This window comes from Anser cygnoides, chromosome 4 (genome assembly GCF_040182565.1).
Source record: "Anser cygnoides isolate HZ-2024a breed goose chromosome 4, Taihu_goose_T2T_genome, whole genome shotgun sequence".
NCBI classification, from domain to species: Eukaryota; Metazoa; Chordata; class Aves; order Anseriformes; family Anatidae; genus Anser; species Anser cygnoides.
The window spans coordinates 38270088-38292500 of record NC_089876.1 but is presented as its reverse complement, the minus strand read 5'-3'; the positions used below and the strand labels follow the sequence as shown (position 1 = coordinate 38292500).

Sequence of the window (22413 nt, the reverse complement as noted above, 5' to 3'; positions counted from 1 at the left end):
ACAATTATGTTTCATTCAAACGTGTACAGCTTGATCAATAGCCCCTTATACCAATAAGGGCTATAAGAAAACTTACAAATTTCAGTCTATAGTGGTGCGCATGTCAGACCAGGTATGACCTTTCTATCCATTGCTTCAGGAGGATGTTAAAATATGGACATCAGAAACAGATGTGATTTTTGATTTGTGTTTCCAGTGAGTATTTTACAACCTTGTGCATCTCTTTTCTATAAGATTAGAACCAAATTTACCCTTCTCACAGTTGCTGACTTCACTGGTATATCGAGCAGCAGCAGATAGGGTATAGTGCCAACAGAGAAGGGTGACTTCTGTTGTTTATTTCAGGTTTAGCCCGGGACCAACAATTTTTTTTTTTCTTCTACAAGACTGGTTTGATCTGTGTCATTACTAGGGATTACTAGGAAGAACATAAATACTTGTACTCCAGCAAGCTGACAGGTCCCCAGCTCCTGGTATTAATCACGGATAGTTCTCTAGCACTGTGCCATAATTTTCCAAAGACCATTTCTTGTGCAGATATATCCAAAAAAGACACAGGAACATATGGTAATCTTATCAAATGCCTACGCTTACAGTTACAGGAGGAAAGGCATTTTTAGATGAGAGGATACTGAAAAGCAATAGATTTTTGCATATCAACAGCTTGAGTCTTCTCAATTTTTCCACAGTAGGAAATCTGATCTAGAGCATATGGTGAGTTTACATGCAAAAGCATGATAGACTTAAAATGGCAGTTCTTAATTAGCACCTTGTTAATGTTCAGGTGCTAGCCGTGTTTAGCAACAGCATGGAATATACAGCCTAGATTTTTACATCTAGAATGGGATTACACCTGTTTAACACAGGTGCTAGCTATATTGGGGCTGATTTTATTAACGACAGTAGAGGATAGCATACAGCTTTTCTAATACCAAATAACACTATATTTTTGAAATCCTTGAAATATCTTTTGAACTACTAAAAATTAAAACAAAAATCTATGTCAATATACTGCAAATATTCTGCAGGCTGTACTTGCTTTTACCACCCATAATTTTGAGATAAAATATCTAAACTTGCCAAAGGTTTGACAAAGATAATTGCAGCACTGTTGCTAAGCACTCTGTATAAGCAATCTGTATTCAGTTTACACACAGTTACAATTAGAAAGTAAAACTGGAAAACGACTTCTTCTAGTTAGATGCTTGAAATATTTTTTCTAACATTGCTTTTATGAAAGCAAATATTATTTATTTATGGTGTGGGCTTGTCACCTGTCCATCACAGATTAAGAATTATAGGATGAGTGAGGATGGGGGCAAAGCTTTTACCCTACAAATAAAAATCCCTGAAACTCTAGAAATGTAGTATTGTTAATGGAAAAAAAAAAAAAAAAAGCCTTGCTTTGACTGAACAGTTTACCTGCTAGGTATGTCTAGACTGTTCATCTAAATTACTTCACAAACTACACTCTTGTTTTCTGTTTGACGTTAAAACATAAAAACAAAACAAAACAAAACACTGTTAACAAAAGTATTGTAAACAAAAGCAGCAGGAGATTAGTTTATCTAGTGGCAGATAACAGGTATCAAAAATTTACTGTGTAGTAACCACATTGGAAGACTAGTTCCACAAGAAAACTGAAAATTATATTCTTGTTGAGGGAAAGCATCACACACAAATTTCCAACATACTAACTGCTTCCAAGAACTGATTGCTATATTTGCCTATCCATTTAAACCTTAAAAACTTAAGGCATTAAGCATAGTCTTTTGCTTAACCAGAATGTCTTTAATTATTCAAGGTTGTGGGAGTGGGTTTGGGGTGAGCTAGGTTTCTACTATACAATAACCAGAGAGAAAAGTAATTAGTTGAAGACCTTGTAGATGACTTTTCAGGAAATAAAGGATGATTTAAAGCACCTGGGCAGCCTGAAAGCCAAACTCACCTAGTTGTTATAGGCCCTTTTTGCTGAGTTGTACGTGACTGTTCTATGTGAGATATAGAAGTTAAGGGGAAGAAATATTAAAGACGTGCAAGGAAAAGCTATCAGAAATCGTAAGTTTTTATTTGAGTGATAGAATAGCCAAAAATAAGTCAATTTTTACTGCTTTGCATGTGGTGAGAAACAATGATAGCTTTGAACAAAAAGGTGACCCTTTCTTATAATAGCAATGTGAAGTGGGATGGTTTTAGTTTGCCAAGAGCTAGTCCCTAACTGAGTTTTCAGAGGCTTGTAATGTGAGGTAAGGTACATGTTCAAATCAATACTAATAGTCTTTCTAACTTGTTTAATGCTTGGAACAGACTAAAAACAAAGCTGAAAAAAAAAAAAGAAAATCTGTGATAAATGATGTATCTGGCTATTGTTGTTTCTTCTTGTGGTTAAATTCGTGTGAACGAATGTTTTCTTTTTTTTTTGTTGTTTGCCTTTTTTGTTGTTTTTTTTTTGGGGGGGCGGCATATTCACTGTTATAGGCTATCTTTATTTAATTCTGTGGCTGGCTATTAATAGCAATATTCAGATTTGAAACTTGTGGGTTTTTTGTCTTTTTTCTTTTTTTTTTGTGACAATACCAGTCATGCAGCATCACATACATTCTTTACAAAATAAATTTAGGGAATATAAGCAGTTCTAGCACAGGCTGTTGCCCAAAATGGCAGCTTGAGGAAGCTAAGAGTGTTACAGAAATGAACTGTCTTTTTTTATTATTATTATTTTATTTTTAGCGTTGTTGTATTTAGAGATTTGAATATTCACAAAAACGAATGTAGAGGTTTCATGTTTTTTCATTATCTTCACTGGAAAGTAGTGTGCCTGAACAAATTAGTGAAATCTGTTTAGAGAACTAAATATGACCATGGGAGGATAATTTTAGTGTCTAATCTTACACAGTCATGCCAAGATAATTTTATTCTCCCTTTTCCCTTTTTTAACTTGATGTCTTACTAAAATCAAGATAACTTTCTCTTTACAAATACTTACATGACAAAATATTTATTGTATGTTGTGAAATATATTTATAGAGATATAAACCATCAGCTATAATACTAAAATACAGTAAAATATAGTAAAGTATTTAAAATATGCATATTGGTGTTTCTTGATGAAGGGAACAAAAATAAATGTTAGGTTGAGCTGTGGATTTCTTTCTTTTGGATGTGGATTTGTTAACGCCTCTAACTTTCTACCAATCTGCTTTAGCTTTTTTAATAAGTACAAAATGATTAAACAAAAGAAATTAATTATGCATTCTGACTTGGATCTTGCACTTGAATATGCACTGATGTATTTTCTGAGTAACTTATGTTATTACTTGTGCTATGAAGCTAAAGTTTTTTTGTTTTTTTTTAAAAGAAGTTCAAGACTGCGTCATGGTAAATGTTGTTTCTATGTGATATAAGAGAAGTGAGGATGATCTATTGCCTATGCATAGGAAAGAAAGGAATTGTAATATTTTTTAACCTGTGTTCTCAATTTTCATGCCCTGATAATTAGAGGGGTGGTCTGAAATGTAGATGTTAGGATAGGTTTTTCAAAATTTTCTTATTACTTTTTATAGCTAAACATGGCCAACTTTCTACTACTTCTCTCTGGAAGGCTAATCTGAGTTTTTGTCACTTCTAGTATTCTCCTACCTCTCCAAAATGAGAATTACCACTTCTGGTATCATTAATAGTACATAATAGTACAGGAAACATACAGACAAAATTTGTTGAAGGAGGTAAATGATCATTAAATGATCATTACTTTCTTGCTAAAAGGGGGAATAGTGACTTTAAACATGCTCTGTAGAACAAGAGTATGACATACCAATATAGGTGATACGAAGGAAGAAATTACCAATAGTAAACTTCAAAATGCATTATCTATGCTGGGCAATGAAGTTTTTTCCAATGAACTGATGGACAAAAATGTGATTATTTAGCTATCTCTGTCAGAAACCATTGCTTAGAAGCCAAAAGAAGACAAATGTTTCCGTAGACAGATGAGTACACTTCTTAGGAAAAGATATTACAGCTTTATTTGTAATAGTGATATCCTGTTATTCACTTAATCCTGTCTTACATAGAAAAGAGATTTTTCTTTCTCTGTTATGAAGAGTTGTAATTCTCAGAAAGTGAGTATAGAACCTTATGGACATTTAGCCACAAAGACTGGATGCTATATAGCATTTAATCAGAGTAGCAGCAAGACTGAGGTTGTAAGTGAACTTGCAATATCTACAGGCACAGCAAAACAAGTTAAGGACAAAACAAGGTCTGATCAAGTACAACTTCACCTTCTGCCCTTGGTTTTCCTTTCTATTGTTGAATGAAGTCAAATGCAGTGTTTTACTTGAATGTTTTGCTTAGTATTTCCACATAAGTTGTAACAGTAAACATAATCATATATGCTCACATTCAAGAGCTTTACTGTTTATAAACACATACGGTAGGCACATGTGTAAACAAACAGGTGAGCGTGGGATCACAAGTCTGTATGAATGCATAAAACCATGACCAAGATGACAGCTGCCACCTCTCTGTGATGTAATGCACAAGCTGGGTACTGTCGGCAAGTCTTTCCCTGCAGTTTGAGATCGCCTCTCATGTCCTGCGGGGCTGCACAAGCATGGCATGCACAAGCCAGCTCATATGGGTGCGGGAAGAAGACTTGCTCTTTTAGTGGCAGTGTGACGTGGTTGCTCAAACTCAGCATTAAAGTGCAGCTTTCAAACTAAAGGATAGGACTTTCCTTCTCTCCCTATTTGGGAAGGTGTTTGGACAGTGACAGTGTGAAGAGTTTGATTTCTAAACTTTAAGTGTATGTGTGGCAGAAAATTCAGTCATAGTGTACAGATACTTTCCTTCTAACTGTTCTTGCTTTATGTCCTTGAAGAGTTTGAAAAGGAGGTTAAACTTCATTAAATGTAAAGACTTAGATGAGAAATATTTGAGAAACCTGCTGAATTGCTTTACGACCTGTAAAGCTATATTTTCATCTAAAGCAGCTCTTTGTTAGGTGTACGTACATCCTAGCAGTAGACCTGGTAAGGTAAAAGGACAGATTGCTCCTAGAACAAGCCATCAGGAGAGGCAAGAGAGCAACAGTACAACATGAGGAAAATAGGAAAACAATCAAGCTGTAGTGATGGGTGATTTCAATTTTCCAGTACGAACTGGGAAAACTGAAAAGCATGGCACAATGAAAAGTAAAATTATAGAAGAAATAAAGACTTATTGACCTGTGGTGTCAGACTCCTAATAGGACTTGTCCTATTCAATTTCAGCAAAAATGTGCAGTTAGTAGATTAGAAACAGCAGAGCTACTTGGCTCAAGTGACCCCATGATTAAATTCAATATAACTTAGAACACTAAGCCAAATATATCAGAACCACAATATGAATTCTCAAAGGTCTACTTTAAAGGTATAAGAAAACTGTGAAAAATGTACAAAGAAACAATAATGGAGAATATCTCCAGTGAAGAGAAAAAGGTTTTTCTGACATTTCCGAGATGCAATTTTTGGGGGAAGGAAGATAATGATGTGGTTGTGGGAAAGTAATCCCTACAGTTTGACTGCTATATTTTCTTTAAACTCATGATTTAATAAACGTGTTCCATTACTGAATTTCTGCTAAAACTATTGTGTGTGAACTATAGCTACAGCCATACCTGGGTTTGTGGGGGCACCAATCATTGCCTATCCTTTTGATAACCATAGATGGGTTGCTCAGAAGATGCATATTCCTATAGTAAGTGATTTAACCTCAACTGCTGTCTACAGCACAGGACCACCTTTGGAAAAAGAAATCTGTTAGATTGTTTGGACCTCACAGAAAAATGATGAGCATCTAGGAATCAAGCTGGGGAGGAACTGCGGCTTCTAGAGATGCACTGGGTGGTTACGTAAGTGCGATATTAATGGTTTTGTGCTAAATGTCTGCTAAAATGAATAGTTATCAGTGTAGACATTGAATCATGTCTGGTAGGATTTTAAACTTGGCATTATGTATGTTAGGTGAATCAATCTTAAAACTAGACATGTTTGTGTTTATCTGTATAATTTGAATTTCCTTGGTTTTCTTTGTCCCTGTAACTCAGACACATAATTGGACCAAACATTATATAAATGACTTAAAATAACTAGAGACTTTAGTCTCTCAGAATGCTTAAAATTCATATGAAACCTCTTTGTGCTTAAAAATAGTTATGTTAAGTAGGAAAGACAAAACTAGTCATGGGTTATGGTAAGTGGGAAGAACTGTGAAATGACTGCAAAAAACATGATACTGACCCTAATCTTTGTAAAGCTTAGATTTTTCATAATGGGCATCTAAAAATGTCTTAAATTTGAACAAAGACAGTGTTTTCAACTGTAAAATAGCAGAAGACTGGTTCTTGAAGCTTTCAGATTCTACTGTGAAATAACCATTTATGACCAAGATAAATAAGCTTTACAGATCATTAAACTCTGTTGCTGAGATACCTCCTTATAACTTGTCCCACATTTCAATGTGTGTAGGCTTTTTAGATGACCATTTCTCTTCTTCTTTAGTATTTAATGTATTTTTTTTAAATCTGTATCATATAGCTTCCATTTGTCTGGGACATATGATAGCTCCCAATGATAGAAGATGACTTTACAGTGATGAAATCAAAGTCAACAAAATGGAAAGAGAAGGGTTAAATACCTATTTAGGAATTAAGTAGGAGGAGGCAGCAGTGTCTTTGTGCACTCAAACATAATGAAAAATGCTGACAATTTACAATATTACAGTGCTATAAGACTCATATGTTAATTTCACTTCCAAATTAGTTGTAGTGTTCTCTATAGTAGTAGTGACTCTATTCTCGTGCAGCAAATTGATTGAACACCTCAACTACTGTATAGTTGCCAAGGTCATACCTCTTTTTTTCTTTTCTGTCGTTCTATGTTTCGCAAAGACATCATCCTGTGGCCGGTGGTAACATAGTGGGCAGTGAGAATGTATGCCCTGTTTCATTGCTTGCCTTGTTTCAATCTTCTGCCTATGGCTTTCATGTCATTTCAGACTCCACCATCTATTTTGCCCTACTCTGTGTTATGACCTTTATAGTATAGCCTAAGAATGCGTTTGTAGAATTCAGACTTTGGGGGGGAACTGTGACAATGGTAAAGATAAAGGACAAATGTCACATGTAAACTACAATTACTTTCATGGCTTCTCTCTCATTTACATTATGTTTGTTACTTGAGCATTGGTTCTTTGTCTTGGCTCTTCTGTATGTGTTGCAGAGGAAGAAAGATCTTTTTCTTTAAGAGCTCTAGTCAGACCAGGCCTTCTGTCATCTTTCATGAAACCTTTTTTAAGGGTTCAGCATGTTCTTTTTTTCTCATTAGACACTTCAAAATTATTTTTTTTAAAAAGTTTTGAAAAATAAGAGGAATAGAAAGAGCACTTTCATGGTAGTGAAGTAGTACTAGCTAGTAGCACTTGCTGTAGTCCTGACTATCCAGCTTAGTATAAGGACATGCACTGGCATCTCCTGCTCTTGATAAATATCACACAATCTGCACTGTTTTTTTGTTGCCACAGACCAGAAATGCTGTCCTGCACCTGAGAAGCATTATGGATCAAAAGCACTGGAGGACTGTTCCGTGTTAAATTTAATTTTCATAGCAAGATTTTCAAAGCAGTCTTTAGGAGATAGTTCTGCTCATTTAATTGAAATTATATGCTATGGCAGAATAATTTTAACATGTTTGAAAATTCTAGCTTTTGTTTTAAATGTCAAAATAAATATCTGGATTTAAAAAGAAGAATCTGCCTCAGATACCATATTTGGGAGGCCAATGAGCTTTCATAAGGGCGTAAATGACAGCATTTTTTCTGTAGCTCATGGGCATAACAGGTTGAGAGGTTCTCCACTTGTTCAATTTGCAGATTAACATCTAGATCAGCTAAAGGCCGACATTTTCCAAGTGTTAAGTCTGCAGTTTGTTCTAAACATATGTAATACCATATGGCCACTGAAGGGTTATGGACATTTTTTATTAGGAAAACTAACAGAGTTAATATTAGGTATGAAGTAACATATACTATTGAGTCTTGTGTCACCAAAATAGAAAAGAAACAAAGCAAAGATTTAAAAATAAGTTTAAAAAAAATCGACTGGAGAAAGGAGGGGGTTGGGGGGGGGGGGGGGGGGGGGGAAGCACAACCTCTTACTACTGTTGGTGTATGGAGGTATAAAATAGGTATAATGAATCCTGTGGAGACAATCAGGTTAGCCCTGTAAAACACAGAGCTGTATGCTGTATTTACTAGCAACAATAAAATGAAATGCTCGTGGTCTTACCCTGCACAGTAAATTAAAGCACTGATGTCCAGGTATTTGTTTGTAATAGCTCTCTGGGCAGGGTGGGGAAGCTGGGAAGAGATATGCTCTCACAGAGGACAAGCAGGCACTGAGTAGAATATAATCTGAGTCTTCTTTAGTCACATAATCCTTCACTTTATCTGTTACCATGTCTGTATCACAGATATTTAGTACCCATCCATTTCATATATAACTCATGTAAGTATGCATTTGAGTATATAATGATGAAAATATCATAAATACTTATTTTTTGTAACAAATTCAATTTTTAGGGAGAAATGTCCACAGAACTGTGCATTACATAGTATAAATTTTATACTGCAGGCCAGTGTTAGCCTTACATGATCATATCATCACATGTATAAGAAAGGGGTGGAACAATCTAAGTTATAAGATCCAGTCCTCAGGTACATCTATACAACTAATACTTAATACCTACATTCATCCTGAAGGAATTAAGCACCCAGGTATATTTGGTAGCCCTCAAATCTGCATGTATGCCTTTTAGGAGCAGTTCTCTGGCCAAGCAATGTATCGGTATCTTCTGCTAGCAAATGGGTAAAGCTGGCAGCAGCAGTTTTTCCACCTATAATGAGCTTCTCAGCTTGCATCTGTTGTGTCCAGCTGCAGTCCTGTTTTTCAAGAAATCTACTTCTCTCCAGTTCCTCCTCTTCAAACACCAAAATCCAAGACTGTTGTTGGAGTTCAAGAGGTGTTTGGACACCACCCTCAGAAATATGGCTTGATTTTATTTATTTTTTTCGGGGCGGTCCTGTGTGGAGTCAGGAGTTGGACTTGATGATCCTTGTGGGTCACTTCAAACTTGGGATATTCTATGATTCTGTAGTCTTGCCTGTGTGCTGCCTCCCCACTCCCCCTGCTGTGCTACTGCAGGCCTTGATCCAATATAGACAGATATCTGCTCTGACCAGTATACTATAAATTTTTTGAACTGTTATCATGATTTTTTTGCTATTTTTTTGCTATAGTATCTCAGTTATTTATCAAAGTTTTCCCGGGTCCCTAGTGCTCTAGGGGAATTAAAAACTTTCAAAGACCTTTACATTTACAGTGCTAAACATGGTATGCAATTAAAAAATAACTGTAGTTGCTGGTTTATGCCTAACCACAGGTAGCTTCTCATTAAATTGGTGCTTCACTGTCTGTATTACTGGCTTCCGATTTCTGAGAGTTTTCATAGTAACTAAAAGTAATGCATTTTTTGTTTCTGAAAATCTTAAGCTAGAGAAGTAAGGAACATATGTTCTGGCAATGGTACTTATATGTACTCAAATTAAGGCCAAACTAAGTCCTAAAACTCACTAAATATGAATTTTAAATAATATAAATGAAACAGTTGAAACTTTATTCAATGTGGTTGAATGTCTGTGTTGTATTGTTTCATCATTCCCAAATGTTTCCCTCAGGCAAGAATTGGTTGCTTTGAAAAATCTGGGATTTATATTTTTATTTTTATTTAACTAAATGATCTTGATTAGAGCTGAGATAAAATCAGTATTTCCACCTAGTGGGAAAATGGTATTCCACATTTTTACCAAATCTGGTTGAAACTGAAGCTGAAATATCGAAATTTCTGACTTAAAAGCTCATGGAAAGATATTAATGAGATGATAAAACATTTTTGGAAACATTTCAATATTAAATTGTATTTTCTGTGGTGCAGATTTGCCCCACTGTGTTATAGCTCATAAATCTAATGGACTTTTTCTCCTTTCTTGGTTCTCTGAACTGACTGCATCTCCCTAGGTGCAACCTGTGTGGACTCGTAGAGAATTTCTCTGAAGGGAAAGTTTGATCAACAAGGTCATGGGGGACAGAATGCAATAAAAGAGGAAGTGAGTTTTCTTCAGGACATGGGAGGAGAACAACTTGGAGTGATTTGCTATTTAATGAAATAACAGTGAAGGAAGCAAACGTTGCAATACCAAGCAGTAGAATTTGGTGGAGAGAAAAAAATAAAAAAATAAAAAAACAACCAAACAAAAAAAAAAAACCAGCCAACTCCTTGCTGCAAGTGAATGTAAGTTAAAATAAAGAAAGGGCATTGGAAGGCACTAGATCAATCAGCTAGCAGAAACTGTGCTGACTATATTATGATTTTTTGAGTTGTGCATGCAGAAAAGGAATCAAACCCCAGAGGTGATGGCTGTGCTACACCTCGTACTTTCAGTTTGCACATGGACTCCCTTGCTGTTGCTGAGAGAGGTCATGGTGGAGACTGCACAGGGACTGCTTATCTTGGCACAGGGCTGCGGGGTGGCCCCAGCGCGAATCCAGTCTGGGAGCAGGTGCCACAGCACAGCAGAGCTGAGTGATGGCATTTCAGTGGTTTATTTGATTTCCATTTGTAATTCGTCTGGTTGCTGTGATATGTTTGGAATTGGTTTGTAATACACTTATACTAGCAGATATGGATATTTTAGTGGAGCAGCTACAAGGTTGGATTTTTCTGACCTCAGGAAGTTTAATAAGATATTTGTAAGATCACTGCAACCCTAATGATGTTATTAATGTAGGTACAATACACACAGAACTGAATTATAGTCTAATAAATAGAATAAAATGCACTGTATAAAAATGCTTTATAGCTTTAGAGGAATGTATGACATATATGGATTGGTTTATGAAATGACAGACTTTAAAAAGTGTTCTTCAGTTCTTCCCCTAATACACTGGTTTGAACATCAGTTAATATCATGTCCTGCCAGGCCAAAGAGATCATGAAGATGAAAAGGCTGGCTTTTACTTTGGGTCAGGAAAAGAAGGCAGTAGCTTTTACAACTGTTTTTTTGATTTATTTTTTTTGTCTCCCTACTGCAAAATATATTTTAGTGGAAAATTCCTGACCAGCTTTAATTTCTGTTGATGACTACACACAGTTTCCTGGTAGGCACAGCCATAAAGTGTGAAGTCTCGGCTGAGCTCAGGCACAATTCCAATGCTCTCAGCCTCTCCTGACCAGGAGGCAGCTGCAGAGGTTTCAGGACACATTAATTAGCTCCAACCAGTGCTTACCAGCAGAGCAATACACTGAGATCACTAGTCTCAGGTCAGGTTTTGCCTTCCCTTTAATTTGGAATATTGTATCTAAAAAAATGTCCTTTAATCTATACTCAGTGGTCAAAAGAGATATATGGAAGTTTTGTTTTTCTGAAACCTTCAACAAGATTTCAATAGAAAAGTATTTATATGTCTGTTTATTTGCTGATTTGACGAGCTTTGTTTTTAAACAATGAAAAACACGTTTTTTTAGCAAAATTAATCTTAAGTCCTGTTGGGTTTTGTGTGTGCCCAGAGATTTCGATTTAAACATGCAAATCACCAAGAGATTACTTATATGCCTAAAATTACACGCATCTGCAAATACTATGCTCATTGGACACGTGCGAAATTCCAGGATTCAAATGCCTGTGCTCTGAATATGCGGAGATAGTTCTTTTCGGGGCTGATCTTTCCCCCTCCTCCCCTTTGTCGCTGATGCACATTGCATAAGGTATGCATCACAACACGAAGAGGCTGCTTGCCCAGCGGTGAGCCCCCTGCTTGCTGCAGGCTCTCTCGGGGCCAGGGAACTCTGGTGCGGCTGCTGCTGGCCCTGTGAAGGGTGGTGTGGGGCTGGCTGGAGCTGGAGCTTTGTCACTCTGTGCGTCCCGGTGCCCAGCTCCTGGGAAAGGTGATTATCTCGGGCACGGTGCCGCGGGAGATCAGGGTGCTGGCTCGGGGCCGTCGCTGTGCTCGGGCTAGTAACAGCCTGCCAGAGCGGGATGCATCGAGCACAGGCGTTCCGGTGGCTCCGCAGGCAACCAGCCCAGGTCAGCTGGGGACAGAGCTGAGCAGTGTCTTATGAGCCTTGCTTGATTTGAGTTGACTCTACAGAGCTGTTTAGATCCCTGCAATATGCTCACAAAATGCCTTTAATGTTGGATTTTTTCATTATCCAGAGTATTCCAGTCCGCTATCATGCCAGGTAGCAGGGAGCTGACTGTAGCTAGTAAGGCCGGACCCCTTGTAAATACTTGAACTGTTTGGCTTTTTTAATTTCTCACAACTTTGCACTTGACTAATTTTGCATCCCTGCTAGTTGTTGCATTTAATATTCTATTTGTGTTTTCCATTCTGCTGCTACGAATATATGCACCTTCACCAACATTACTGCTAATGACTTTTTCTTCTTTTCATCAATAAACAAGTATTCTCCAGAATGACAGCAAGATCATCTGCTAGAAACCACATTACTGTTAATAAGACAATACAAAGAAGAAAGAAAAATTATTTTAGCTCAGCAGCTGTAGCATCACTTTAGCATTGGTGGTTGTGTGATTGTTGGGGGGGTGGGAGGGGAGGGGAGGAGAGGAGAGGAGTAGGCTTGCTTCTTCCTTCCATTACCATAAGCCTTAAGAGGTTTGTTTTTCTATATCTATCCACCAAGTGAGTCAAAACAGATACCAGATAACAAATGCTTTGACAGGCTGCATGAAATACAGCCTATGAGATGAGGTGGCCTTATACTCTAGCAGCTGATTTCATGGGCATCTTTGTCTACACAGAATATCCCTCTCTATCTCTACCTGGAACAAAGGCATTATTTATAACAGGAGTTTCTTCATGTCTGGGAAGCATTGGCAGAAGCCTATGAGAGCTGTTAACTGGATAAGCAGTACTAGGAGTCTGGTTGTACAAGCATATCTTAGTGGTTTTGCAGCTATCTCAGTCCTCACCAACATAGCATGGAGTTACATTCCAAATACTTAAACATAAGGTTTTTTTGGGGTTTACAAATTATAAATTAGCCTTTGACAACTAGACCTGCTATTTCAGGAAAATGAGAAATTTCATAGGGCCTTTTGTTTTATGTGTACCTTGTACTAAATATATTAGCTTGTAATCTTGTAATCTTTTCTGTGGTCAAAAGCACTACTGTGCTTGTCTATGGGAGTAATAATCTGAACATGGCTGACCAAAACAATCTATTGTTTGTGCTCCCTCTTTTGTATAGGAAAAAAATAAATTCACAAGTGTTCATTAGCGATATGAATCCCCAGTTACTACAGTCTATTTAATCATATTAATTCATTAATTTACATGCATGAGAAAGTGAGTGGCCTTGTGATTAGACAACAGACACAGAGCCACACAGGAGATGCTGTCCCTCCTGCAGTGAAGTGCAGAATGGAGCAGCTTCCAAAAAACATTAGCTCATGGGGTGATGTGTTGGTGCATGTTGATGGTGTCCCCCCTGCCCCTTCTGTGCTAACTCTGCTTTTCCCTGCTTCCTGCAGCAGCAAATGGCTTCATGTAGCTGGATGTGAACACAGAAATAAGGGATTTTGTCAAACTGATGAGTTGCAAGCAGTTTAAATTTACAATCTTTTTCCTGGGGAAACCAGACTGTTTTCTTTTTGGTATAAAGTCATTTTCAGAGCTACAGTCTGCATAAGCAGAAGCCGTCAGGTGTGGAGGAGTTGCAGGGTAGTAGAGTGCTGGACAGACACTGATTTTTAAAATAAAACAATAAAAAGTTGTCAGCAAGGGTCTTGATTTGAGTGTTTCAGTAGGATGGGGATCCTCTGTGGATGTCTGTAGCTAAGACTCTTTGGTGTCTGTGATTCCCATTCCAGGCCAGTTTTGGTCCCATTGACTTGTCCCCACAAGATGATTCCCAATATATTAAGATACTTTAAATAAAAAAAATAGATTTTTTTGTTCCAAAACTGATTCTCACATATCTAAGAATAAACACCTCTGGACATTTTTAAAGCCAATAGGAATAAAGAAAGCAAATCATCTTCTGAACTCTGAAGACTAGAGGCTGTATTATAACATTCATGATGAGTTTTGCCTTTTAACACACATATCCTCAGTAGACACAATCATATGCAGCAAAAGAAAAACGGCTATCATATATCTATCACTCCTTGGATAGAGAAATAATTGTAGTAGACCCCTGAATCTGCACATGGAACAAGAGAAAGCTGTGAAAATGGAAAGAAATCTGATGATAATGCATAAAATGGTATAAAAGACAAGATTAAGAAGCTTATTTGCATACACTCATAAGATGAAGAAAGAGTAAATCAATGTTTTATTTCTGTTCCATCTAAATATTTTAATAATTGACTTGTGGCTAACATGTACAAAAAGAGCAAAACTTTGTTTAATTATTTAAGTATGAGCATTCAAACATTAATATAAGCACTCTGTATGTTTCTAATACGATAATCATAAAAAGGGCCCTTTTTAATGGCTGAGGTTTTTGCCTAGAAATTATGCCAACAGAGACTCCCATAATAGTTCAGGCATGTGCCTTCTGCTTCTGGGGCATTAAGCTTTAGTTCTTCTGGGTTTTGTTGTATAAAATTCCTATTCATAGAGTAACTCTAATTAATTCTTGACCCTCCCAAAAGGAATTCCCCCTTGTCTAAAATCTTTCCAAGGTAAAGAAGTGTCTTTTGAAAGTACGGTAATAACCCCATGAAGCAGCAGTATTGCTAATGAACAAAGATATTTTCAGATGTGTACTAAAATATATAGAATCAATTGGCTTTCAGTGTGGCTGATCTAGGGAACAGTCCCATGAGCTGAGTGCTTGTAGGAGCATTAAAGCTGGTTGTGTGTTCATTTATCCCACTTGAGGGATATTACTCACAAAATTTAGAGTCAACATAAACTATCAGAAATGCTTATGCTACAAACTTTACATTCTCTCTGAGACTCGTCTTTGAGCAGGATAAGCATGGGTACAGTGAAGATTCTGGATTACAACTATAAACAAAAAATTAACCCTTTGTTAGCAGGAAAGCTTTCAGGCACCAATGGTCAACTTACACAAGAGGAATCTGAAGCCATTTGAGAAGGAAGTCCTCTCCATATGATTTGCCTGTAAAGAATCACAACAATCACACTACTTATCCCTGATAATTACTGGCTACTATCCCAGTACTGCACTTAAATTTTCAGAGGTTTGCTTCAATATCTATATATCTATCTACTCATCAATGTCAGTGATAAGTGTGATGAGCCATTCCCATCCAAGCAGAGATGGGCTCTGTGGGTTGGAAGACTGTACACAAAAAAAACACTTCTAGAAATCCTGCTGGTAAGAATGTATCATAGAACTCTTTATCTTGAGCAATAGTTTTAGGTTTGCCACTGATTTTTTTTCACCATTAATTTTGGCACACAGAGACCTTAGCTACAGTTAGAATTTGCAATTTCAGAGAACTTATAGTATGCGCTTAATGCCACTATTTCTACAGTGTTGTGTTTTTTTATTATTATTTTTTATTTTAGGCCAGTCATGGGCTGGTTTGGGATAAAACAGAGGGTTTCTGACTTGCCCCAACTGTGGAAGAGGCAGGGTGTGTGTGCTTCAATTCAAAAAACTGCACATAGTTGTCTGGTGCACACAACCCGAGGGTTGTGTCAACCCCTGTCAGCTTGAAAGTTAAGATTTCCTTCTATATCCCTCTTTTACTACATCACATGCTTTCAGGTATGATCTGCTGCCTGTTTTGCACAGATGATCAATTACTGTTTGTGATTTTGGAACATTTTTTGCCTTAAACTGGAGCTTTTAGCTAATGGTAAGGGGAAGGAGACAAGGTCTTTTGGTAAGTTCCTGTGCAGGCAAATATTTTGGCCTTAGAGGTATCACATTTATATATGAATGGCTTCTTTTTAATTCAAGATGACATTTGCTGTTAATAAGATGAATAACTGGCTTTCTAAAACATAAGTTTGTGAGTGGTTTAGCGTGTATTGCATCTCCACTTTATTTCAAACATATCCCAAAAAATAGTTAAAAATTGTATTTTGGGTGTTTATTTTACTCTTAAGAATGATTTAAGTGGAAAGAGACATGCTACAAGTGATGTTGATTATACAAATTATAGTATTTGTGAATGTACATGCTAAATAGATGGTATAGAGCCATTAACAATGTCTGAAATTTTTGTTAAAGGGGGTAATTTCCTATAGAAGAAATGTCTACTGTCTGTTAATTATCTTACTAGTACTAACTCTACAGGATTGTGAATATGGCAACCAATTGTATTGTCATAGGATTTAAAATGTGTAGGTTGTTTTTCCTGTTTTGCAAGCACACAGTATTTCCTATATTAATTTATGCATAACTGCTTACGAGTATAAACCTAATTAAATAACAGGTATTTAACTGGCATTTCTTTATCTTTACTTCACAGTATGCAATTTGCTTCTAAATTGTTACCTTTGTGGTGATATAAAAAAAAAAAATCTGCTACGTATTACTCTGTCCTCTGGCTTATATTTTAGCTAGATCTTAATAAGAAGCTTCACTTTTTTTTTGGACTTTTTTCCTTTTACATAGCTCCAGTGAACCTATGAAATATTTCATTATAATAAGTTCCTACCATTCTGCTTCCTCTTGACACTTATGTCAGATTCATAGTTAAAGCTGGAAGAAGTCTTTAATAACAGGACATCATTTTCCTTACCAATTCGGAAATATGAAAGCCTTCGTAACCTACTCTAAATGCTTCCCATGAGCTCTCAAGAGCAACAGCCAGAGTTTGATAGGTGTAGTGTGTACTTCCACATATGTTATATTTATAGGTCTTGTAAAGTCTTTCTTTCCTCAGAACTCCTTTCATAACATTATTCCTGGGAGTGCAATTGATCAATAAAAAGCTACTACAGAAGCTACTGCACTGCAAAGGGTGAGGGGTGGCTACTTAGCATTTCTTAAATCATGTGCCAGCTCTATGTTTTGTCCTTATTTCCAGGAATGTGCTCCATTATTATTTATGATATTATTAATTATTTGGGATAGTGACAACATATTAAATTGACAAGTGTGGATGTTAAAGGTTACAGAACTGGTAACTTTTTGAAGTGTATATGATGCTGACAGACACGGGCCCAATGATGATCTACGCTGTGTTGGTGAAATTATCTTTGTGTTGCACTCCTTGGTCTGACTTTCAGCATTGTCTGCAAATGAATTTTGAAATGGAGGAGGAATGGGCCTTTAGGGTTGGTGGATTTCATATTATCATCCTCTTTGCTGATTATGGCTCGTTCTGCTCAATCTTTGGTCAGGAGGAGGCTCTTTCATCCTAGTTGCCAAATAGAAAGAGAGGACGCTGCAGCAAAGTGTTATGCCTGCCCTAGCTAAACAAATACTAGGCAAAAACAGTGGGCAAACAGGGAGACAGATGTGGGTACTGATAGCCAAAGGGTACGGCTGATTAAGCTGTACCTTTAAGCATTACTGTTTGTCCCATGTCCATCTCTGAGAATAGTTATGATGTTGTCCCCACAACCTGGTCAACTCTAGCTATGGTAGTGGTGGCAGAACTGCTGGTACAACCCAGAGTCCAGCTGCTGAAATAGCTCAGGACTTTCCTAGACTGCAAGTTTTTATTCCTCTGGACAGGAGTAGGCAATGACTGTGGAGGAGACCAAAAGAAGTTGAGCAAAAGGAAGGGGCAGTTTTTAGTGAGGGGTGTTTATTAATTGAAAGAGATTGCAATGAGAAGTATGCTACCTTGGCACTAACCAGAATAATTTTGCTTTCGCTCACAAATGAACAGTCAGAAGGGTTCTGTTGAGCAGATGATGTGCTGCTGCAGAAGTAATACAAGACTGTTGGAGATTGTTTGGCTCTGAGTGGCTACTGAGAGCAAAATGCTTTATTAGTCATTGAAACAATCAGTGAAGAGATGTTGTATCTTCCAAAAAGCCTACTTTAATGAATTAATTTTCACATTTTTAATACTCCTGTTATATTAAGATTTATATGCAACTGAGTTATGGCTGTTGTGGGAAACAGCTTTAGAATTTCTTGGCATTTATATATTTAAATTCCTTAACCATAATATTACATTAACATAGTTGCACTGAACATTAAATTGATTTAAATGTATTAATACTACATGCAATATACACTCCTTAGAGTGTAAATATCATAAAGCAGTAACAAAATGCAAATTGGAAAAATATTTCTCACATTCTTGGTGTAAGTATTAACTTTTTGCATTAATTCCTGATGGTTTATCATACTCATTATAGCAAGATGACTTAAATGATTTTTTAAAATTTATTTCAAAACGTGTAAATGAGCTCTGAATCAATTTCTGGATCTTGTGAAGTTAAAATACATCTTTGTCTTATGCTCTTGTAGAGTGGGATGGGAGAACCCTCATAAAGCCATCCATAAAATAGCTACCTCTAGCAATATATTTGATTTGAAATCATGAATGTTTCAGAGAAGACTGTTGTGGTAAGTCTTGAGAGCAAGAACCTAGAATAGAAAAGCCCCATATCCTAGCATTTGTTTATAAGGAAAAAAAGAAGTGCAGTTATATATGCAATTAGATATGCACATCATTAAAATGTTTGCATGTGAGTGATCTGTATGAGTCTAAATAAACTTAAATCCATTTGATGGCAGTCCCTACTGGCTGAGTATAATAAATCTGTGATTTTTGTGAGCGCATCCCTAAAAAAGCAGAAGACTACTGACCATCGCCAGTACTGGTAAAAAACAGAGAATGTGATGATTGCCATCTCAAATGCTTCACGCAGAATAAAGAAATTAATTGATCAGAAACTCTAAGCTTCCTAAGCTATCCTAAGGGGCTCTCCAGGCCTGCTGTGGTACTGTGGAGGTCTGGCTACTCTTTCCTGTTGTGGTAAGGATGTGATTATGGTCTTAAGCAAGGCACATCACCTCTGAGACTCCATTTACTCTTTCTTTTATCTCCAACCCCTCCCTTTTAAACTTAAAAATGGTCCAACCTTCAGGGAAGAAGCTTTCTTCTTTGTGTTGGTGTACTGCCTTGCCCTCTCTGACTTGAGCCTTTGGGTGTTGTTTTGATGCACACCGTACTCAAATCCAGAATCTGCACTGTCAGAAAGACTTCTGAAAGAAAATAAAATAATGCATTTATAGCAATTATGAATTATATTTCACTTATCTAAACCAGCAATTCACCTACCACCACTGTAGTATGTGCTTCTGACAGGAATGCAGTAAGTAAATGTAGTCAAAAGATTATAATTTTTGCTGAAATTTTCCATGCTAATGCAGCTTTTATGCAAAACAATCACTAGATTTTTTTCTAAATATGCTTTCATTATGCAGAGACTGTTAATGGAAACACATTCTATACTGAAAACTGTTTACTGTTTGATTTTAAAAACAGCTTCTATAACAGATCTCTTTAATGGAAATGTATTGTAAACACAAAACTTTATGATATACTATAAAATATTTTTATGCTGCAGCACTCTAATGGAAATGTACTGTATATACTGCACTGATTATTTTCTATTAAAACACATTAAACAAAGCCTGCTTTAAACCAATACCTAGTTCATAATTTACATTAACAATTTTAGGTAGGCATTCTAAAAACAATCAACTTCATACAGAAAAACGTTTTAATGTATTATTTTTTTAACTAACTGTTCAGTGATTTCTCATTATTTTCAACAAAAAAGTGGGGATATAAAAGTAATATCAATTAGTTTTGAAGGCAGTCATGTTAACATGTTCTCACTTGCAGGTAGGTAAAAGCATTCTCAGACTAAGGTACATTGAACTACATCTACAGTCTTCCACCTCTACTCTTGGATTAGGAGACTTTATTACCACTGCCCTTTCAGCCAGACAGGGCTTATATTTATACAAATTCGCATAGTAAAGGCCAACAACAGTGAAAATAACTCCACTGGGTAATAGTCTGAGCTCTTTAGAGACCCAGCAAAAAAGAGATTTCAGCTGGAGAGAAGTGTGTTCTCTCAGGAGAAAGTGTGTTAATCTATAAGCTTGTTTTCACAGAGAAGTACTCTGCAAATCAGTTTTGTGGCTTGCAGCTGCTCCATTGTGGACAACAGGAACTCTGTAGACCTGGCTCTGCATTGTTTCCCTTAAATCCTTGCTTGGTGAGGATGTTCCCATCCTCTTCATTGCAATGCCTGAACATGCTGCTGGATGGCATTGAGGGTGCTCATGCTTAGGTCTTCCTCACTGAGACCCTGCTGGTGGAGGGATTGTGTGTTAGCTGAGGAGGTTTTAGACTGAAGAGAGGAAATATGAAAAAGAGCATCTTGTAATGAGACCTAGGAGGTTGGAGATTCTTGGGTCCTTAGACACTCTTTCTCTGAAGGAAAAAAAAAAAAAAGTTCAATCACTGAGACTACTAACCTTTATTTTTACAGTTAAGCCTGGGCTTCTCACAGGACTGGGAGCTGCTAACAATGCAGTTTGCCAACTCTCTCTGTCCCCATTGGTTTTGCAAGAGGTAGTGGCTTGTAAGAGCAATTTATCTTTTTTTTTTTTTTCCCCTTAAAACTCAGTTGCCCAGGGTTTTAATCTATGTGAAACTAAATGGTTGCTTTATTTCACCCTCTCTGTACAAGCTTGTGCAACCAAATAAACCTGTGAGTCTCTCTCAGGGCTGTGCAAGGTGACAGCCTGAAATATTTATCTCTGAGTCCATCAGATGGTACACTGGGAATCATAATGCCATTTAAATGGGAGGAGATATATTTTACATTCTTTATTAATTTGTGAGTGGATTTGTTGCAGTCTGGGAAGGATCAGTTCTCTGAAAGATTAAATATTACTATAAACCTAATTTAAAAATCAACATTCTTTAACATGTTTGGGTTTTTATAAAGTACAGCTCCAGCAAAGCAAATACATTGGAAAATACATTTCAGATCTGTTAAGGAACACACTGAAAAAGTACAAGGGTAATATGGGTGAAAGAGTTAATGTCTTGACTTGCTTTTTTTTTCAGTGCCCAGATTTCACATTACCTTATGGAAAGGATAGAGCTTGGCATTTTCACTAGTACCTAAGCCTATTTCAGAAATTTCCAGGATTTTGCATCACATCAGGTAGAAAGATGTTATTTTAAAGTTTAAGTCACTCTAAATGGACTCATACAATATATGAAGTTATTGTTTCCTAGTGTAGAACAGTGTGGAATTGATATAACCATTTTTGTTGTACCTGATTTTAATCCACAGGACTAGATACAATCCCAAGAGATAAATTCACAAGTGGCTAGAGAGACAGTTATATTTAACATCTTAGCTGTTTCTTATATCGAGCTGGTTTCAAGGGTTATAACTATTTTAAAGCAAATTACCTGTTATCCTGGTTCAGGCTTTACGTGAGAGGCTGTCCATTTCATTTTGATAAATATTAGGTTATATTTCCCTGAAAACTCCAGGAAACAAACAAACATGCACACCCCAAAATACCCCTCCCAAAACAAACAAAAAAACAAAACAACAAAAAAAAATCTCAGCACTTAAGTAGCTTGCATGATGTTGCTAGCATGCATCTTTCACCCCTAGCAATAAGAGTATAAGGTCTTTAACAAAAACAAGTGTTGAGAAAAGGCTCCAGCTTCCACAACAGGTAGTTGTTTGAGATGATTCACCATGCAAAAAGGGACAAATTTTAAAGGTGGCTTTTGTTTTGATGTAATTTTACAGTACATAAACATTTAATAACAGTCAACTATGACATTAGCAAAGAGAAAACGTGAATACTTAGGCTTGGCAAATTCTTGGGTTTCTCAATGGTAAATCTAAAATACTACATCTTATTGTACCTAGTAGAACACTATGATCAGTCACTAAGAAAAACTACTTTGTTGTAGATCAGATTTCTAAATGTGTCCATTTTCCCCTGGCAATCTTACCCAACTGAATTTGGTTCATACTTTGAATTTTGGTCTTCTCATTTGAGTTGTTACATACAGTCTTTGGGAAACAAGAAAGGTGACTAAGTTTTGGTGCTGAAAAAAAAACACACATATTTTTACTTGAAACATTTGAGCTTCAGTGTAAAAATATCACTTAAATAGGGGACTGAGGGATTGGAGTCTACCCAAAGGAGCCGTATCTATTGTTCTCTGTGGATTTTAAGGAAGGTAAAATGGTTTATAGTGTCCCTTTATTCTCACTGCCTAGAGCAGCTGAGCAAAGAAAAAGAGGAAATGGCTTTCTCCCAGTCCATGTCAAATAACTCATCTGCAAATTAC

General features: G+C 36.7%; 1 long non-coding RNA gene across 1 annotated transcript; it reads left to right on the top strand.

Moving 5' to 3' along the window:
- The first annotated feature begins 162 nt into the window (after positions 1-162).
- On the top strand, positions 163-11185 carry LOC136790692 (uncharacterized). The gene is made up of 3 exons (XR_010831116.1): positions 163-2058; positions 5772-5893; positions 10115-11185. It is a non-coding gene; the product is annotated as an uncharacterized lncRNA (long non-coding RNA).
- The last annotated feature ends 11228 nt before the right edge of the window (positions 11186-22413 follow it).